The sequence below is a fragment of the Notamacropus eugenii genome, chromosome X, assembly GCF_028372415.1.
Source record: "Notamacropus eugenii isolate mMacEug1 chromosome X, mMacEug1.pri_v2, whole genome shotgun sequence".
NCBI classification, from domain to species: Eukaryota; Metazoa; Chordata; class Mammalia; order Diprotodontia; family Macropodidae; genus Notamacropus; species Notamacropus eugenii.
In genome coordinates, this window is record NC_092879.1 from 5,794,487 (window position 1) to 5,800,107 (window position 5,621).

Here is a 5,621-nt window from a genome sequence, read left to right on the forward strand (position 1 = left end):
CTTTAAGGCTCGTAAAAGATTTTGCATGTGTCTTAGCACCCCTTGGAAGTATTATGATGCCTATTTTACAGATGAGGAGACTGAGGCACAGGAAATGTAAGAAACTTGCCCAGGGCTATCCAGTTAGATATGGCATTAGAAACCAGATTTCTGCTGACTCCAAGTTCACAGTTATCCTACTTTCTCCCATACCACATTTTCTCTTTCTTCTTTTTAAAATAATTTTATTGATGCTTTTGCATCGCATACGCATACACACAGACACACACACACACACACACACACACACACACAGACACGTACTACCATGCCAACCAGTAGGGGAGGAAGGAATGTGCCTGGCCACTCACAAGAACCAGGCCTCCACTGCCTCTAAGGAGTAGTGGTCATACCCTTCCTTCCCAGTAATAAGAGCAGGGCCATCCATAGCTGGATCATGCCAGTTCTAATGAAAACAACACTACAGTCAAAATTATACATTTGTCACTATTCCAGTCAGGCTACCAAAGGGATATTTTACAGAAAAACAAATTTATGCAATTCATTTGGAGGACCAAAAGGACTTCCCTACAAGGGTGGGCAACCTGGGGCCTTGAGGCCACATGTGGCCTTCTGGGTCCTTGGGTGCAGCCTTGTGAGTGAGTCCAAGTTTTGTGGAGTCAGTCCTTTTCTTAGGAGCATTTGTTCTGTGAAGTGGGGATTCCATCAGAGGGCCACACCTGAGGACCCAGGGTGTCACATGTGGCCTTGAGGCTGCAGATTCTCCACCCTTGGTCTAGAATATCTGGGGAAATAACGAAAAAAAGGTGGAGATTTAGAAGGCATGGCATTTTCAAACCTGGAACTAGATTACAAAGCAGCAATGATCAAGCCGTTTACTACCAAAGAGGAAAACAGATCAGTGGAAGAGATGCAGCATCAGAAATGACTGAACTCAACCTGGCATTTATTAAATTCTAAACCTAGGCCCCGTTCCCTATTCGATTGTGGCCTCAGGGGGAGGTCCAGGCCGGGGGAGCACCGTCTTCAGAGGGGTGGGGATCACTGACTCATCCCCCTGAAGGGATCGCAAGTGTGGTTCCAGGCAGAGCATGAAGCGAGGCCATGAAGCTCCAGCACCAGCACGAATCTCCCCAAAGGCCAATCAGGACCCACCGTCCAGGGCTCTGAAGTGGGCTGAGCCGTCCGCCCTCCCAGACGGGACTGGACCCAGCCCTGGGCCCACCACAGGGACATCCCAGGATGGCAGACCGCTGAATCCACCCAGTCCTTCAGCTAGCTGACAGGGGCTAGGGACGACTACTGTATGCTCTCAGGGGAAGCTTGGATTTCCTTTTACTCCTCCTGTAGCTTTGGGTTAACAGTAACCTCCTGTGTCCAAAACCTGTACCATGGGGTGCAGGAATGTGCTGCAGAGCCTTAGGCCCCCCCTTAGCTCAGTAAGAAGCCCGAGGTAGACCCTCCACTGCGCCCTGCACCTCGGCAACAGGTCCGCGCTCCTCCTCCATCAGCCTGCTTGGGAACTCTATGAATGTAGTTTCATCTGGACCCTGACTTGCATTTGCGGGGGCTTACTCCGGGGCCAGCCTTGGTCAGCATCACTCAAGGCACGGCCTGGTTTTCCTTGTAGTTACGGGGGGGGGAGGGGGGGGGCGTCAATTGTGAGGAGTCCCTGCCCGCTTCCCTTCCCTGACTTTTTTTGTGGTTGTGGCGGTGTGGGGAGGGGGGGAGGGCTCTTTTTGCTCTAGAGTGCCACTCGTCTCTTGTCCTGTAGGGGGCGATGGAGGGGAAGCGGTGTGGAGGACTTCGCCTGCCCCAGTGCTGAGGTGGAAGCAGCCTCGCGGAAGAGGCCCTAGTGGTGAAGCGCCGACCCCGTGCTTCCCCGCCCCCTACGCTATGCCCCGCCCTACCACGTGACGAGAACTCCATTGTTCTCAACGGTCGTCGTGGTCACTGCAGGCGCTATCATCATGTCGGCGGTTCCCAGGCGTGTGAGGAAACGGGTGAGGGTCCTGGGGCCCCGCTTGTGGGTGCGGAGAAGGTCCGTCAGTCCCTCAGTCTGTCCCTCCCCCAGTCCCTCCGTCCATCCATTTAAGCCTCGGTTGGTGGGGAGTGCCCGGTGTCCTGCCCCACCCCCCACAGGCCCAGGGTAGCCATTCAAGAAAGACCTGCAGGCCTCTCCCTCCAACCTGGCCTGAACTGGGGAGCTGGGAGGAGCCCAGGCCCAGGCTAAGGACCGGGGGTGAGAGCTGGACAAGAGCCAGGGACCAACCTTGACTGTTCTCCCCAGGCCTGACCCCCAGGGAGCCTCCTCCTCCTTCCCTTCCCCCTCTGCCTCCCCTCCCCCCTCCCCGCCCCAGCCTCTCTTCTTTCCTTCCCCCTCCCCCTTCCTTCCCCGTTCCCCCTCCCCTCCCACCTCCTTTTTCCCTCCCCTTCCCCTCCCACCTCCTCCTTCCCCCTCTCCTTCCCTTCCCCTCCCTCCCCAAGATTGACCTTGGCCACGACCTTGATGATTATCCGCAGCCCTGAACTCCCAAGAATTAACTTCTCTCCTCTCTTCTCCTCTCAGAGACTCACCTCGACCGAACCCAGTATGACTAATACCGTCTTCCTCCTGGTCCTCCTCCTCCTCCTCCTCCTCCTCCTCCTCTTCTTCATTGTCCTGCTCCTCCACATTCTTTATCCTGAGGATGACTTCGAAGGTCATGCAAAACACTGAATGCCCAAGAGAGAACTCCACTGCAAGATCGACCTGGACCATTCTCCCAATGGCTGACCACCAAGAGATCTTCTTTCCCCACCCCGTATCAATGAATTTATTCTAATCTCATTTTCAGTGAAGTTTATTATTGTTTACTGTTATTACTTTCATACTATATGGGTCAGGAAGTTTGCTAGTAAGTTGGCTGACTGATGAACGAAGGGTTAAAAGCCTGGGTTCTGAGAAAGCCCAAGTTGGCTGCAAAAAGTTATCTTTCTCCTCCTTGGAGCTAGCGCCTGCCTTCAAGCTGCCCGCAGCTGGCCTTAAAGGTCATAGATGAACTGGCCCTGTCCAGATTACCCAAACCTTCCTTAAGGAGACCCCCTCCCTCCTGGTCCTATCCCTCAGGGTTCCCATGCTCCATGCACCTGACAGGGTGCAGTCTCTTGACTGCCCCCCGCAGCTAAGGGAGGGAAATGCAGAGGGAAAAGAAGGCCAGGGATGGAGGCCAAATGGCCAGTGGAACTGAGGGGAAGACCAGCCTTTGGAGGCCAGGGCTACTGGGAAGAGAAGCTCTGGTCCCTTTCTCCAAACGACACAAAGGCCACCCCCAAGGGTCCTGCGCAGTACCCTTTAAAACCACTGCCTACTAAGAACAAAAGGAGAAACATTTCACTCCATACTTGAGTGCTTTTTCCCACGAGTCTCTGATCGACTTTGGTACAGAAGCTAGAGCTAGATACCCGGTGCGACGCCTCCCTCCCTCCCTTTCTCTCTCTCCCTCCCTCCCTCCCTCTCTCTCTCCATCTCTCTCTCCCTCCCCCCCCCCCCGCATGAAAACTGGAAAGAACTTCTTAGCTTGGGTAGAAAATTCCTCCCAATCCTCTTCCCCACCTTCCTATCCCTGCCCCCCCCGCCTCCCGAGCTCCAGTCCTGGTGGAGCAAAGATTCTTCCCTGGGATTAGAAATTTAATACCAGAGTTCTAGGTCTAAGGCTCAGAGACACCGGGAGGTGAGCCTGGATGGGGTTGTGGGGCACTTTCTCAGTGGTTTGTGGGGTTGTTTATACAAACTCATTTTACTCCAGCTCCAATGAAATCCTCAGGATGTACACAACCCCCCTCCCCCTCAGCTGAAGGGCTGAGCATCCCCATCTCCTTTGAAGGGGATCGTTATCCTTGTCTTCTTAGAAGAGGACCATTCCACCTGCCAGCACCAGGCCTTTCCCCCACGCACCGCCCCCCTCTGAAGATGAACGCCGCTCTAGTCTTCAGGGTGCACGGTCCCAAGTGTGGGGCACGTATGGGGATCACCCCTTCCATAGTGATCTCGTGGTCTTGTCTGGTCACTGGCAGGTAGTAGCACTCCATAGGTAAGCACGGGTGCCCAGGCCCACTGCCATGACATTGAGATGAGATCAGTTCACAGATTCAGGTAGAAGTTATCAATGGCGATCAGGGGCCTTGAGGATCTTAAACAAGCTTCTGGAGATGTCCTGGTCAGTTCCTGTGCAGATGTTAGTAAGCTCTGACTTCTCTCGCTGATGGGTGATAAAACATAGGGTGAGACATGTGCTGGGGCTGCGGTGGGCCATGCTGGAGGAGTAGGTGAACAGATTCTTTGTGCAGAGCGCACAAGGCTGCACTCCTCAGTTTCCTGCCCTGAGATCCTTGACTTGCTGGATGCCAGCTCCCAGCAGCTCGTTCTTCAGCAGGGCAGAGTAGATGAGGCCAGCTTTTTGGAGGGCTCTGGATTGCTGCTTGGGGCAGGCTACTTCCTCTAGGCTAGGGAAGTGCAGGCCCCAGTTGGCTCCCACCAAAGGGGGATGTAGCTGTCTCTGGATTTGGTGGTTACCAGCACCAAAGGACAACACAAGATACTGCAGAAGGGGGCAACCCAGACTCCAGCTCGTTGCCATCCCCTAGAGGGCAGGTTGGCTCTGCGGGGATCTCCTGGGGCTTTTCCTGCTGCTGGGTTAGGAGCTCACCCTGAGCCTGGGCAGGGCAAGACCCAGCCTTCAGTAAAGTGGGCTCAGATGCTCAGCCAACCTCAGGGAGGGACCATGCTGGTAGGGGAGGCTGGAGACTGACGGAGGGACAGACTGGCCCATGACCCCACTCGGGATGAGAGTGTGGAGATGATAGCAGGCCCAGCCTGTCGACAGAGGTCCAGGTCAGTGGGACTCCATCAGCACTGCAGACATGGCTACTTGGGTCCCTCTCCCTCTGCTTGTCTCTGTTCTGGGTGGACAAGGAAGGCAAGGTAGGCCAGGTGAGGACAGGGCACTGGCAGGGGCCATGGCAGGGAGTGGGGGCAGGGGTGGGCAGGGTCTGGGGGGTTGAGAGAAGGACAGGGTGGGGCAGGGGTCAGGGCTAGGGCTGGGACGGGATGCACTGCACCTGAAGGAGCAGCTGTAGGAGGTCAGGATGGGAGCAGGGGCAGGGGCAGGCGGGGCAGGGTGAGGTTGACCACCAAAACTTAGAATACTGTGCCCACAACCCAAAGACCCCTCGCAGCCAGGCTGAGGGGGCCACCTCTGCATGAGCGAGTCCTTGGCCGCTGTCTTTGAAGACAGAGCCTTGTGAGAGTCCTGGCGTTCAGTAGGCCTCAGTTTCCCTTTCAGTAATATCAGGGGATCAGACTACATGATATGAGATGCCACTCACTGCCACCCGCTGGGAAATCTCACCACAACCTCTTCGGCTTCCTAGGCTTCTGTTTCCCTATCAGTAACAGCAGGAGGTTGGACTCCATGATATGAGAGGCCTCTTACTGCCAAACTCTGGGTGATCTCACGACAGGAACCTCACTTTCTGTGCCTCACTTTCCTTTTTAGTGAAATTGCCATCTAGGTCTCAGTTATTGGAGAGAGGCCTGCCAGTTTTAGGTTGAAGTCATAACAATAACTAAAGCTTTCTGG

The 5,621-nt window shown here is 55.0% G+C and overlaps 1 long non-coding RNA gene across 1 annotated transcript; it reads left to right on the forward strand.

Annotated features, from left to right (window-relative positions):
* Positions 1–1,876: 1,876 nt before the first annotated feature.
* Positions 1,877–2,829, forward strand: LOC140515542 (uncharacterized). The gene is made up of 2 exons (XR_011971075.1): positions 1,877–2,003; positions 2,570–2,829. It is a non-coding gene; the product is annotated as an uncharacterized lncRNA (long non-coding RNA).
* The last annotated feature ends 2,792 nt before the right edge of the window (positions 2,830–5,621 follow it).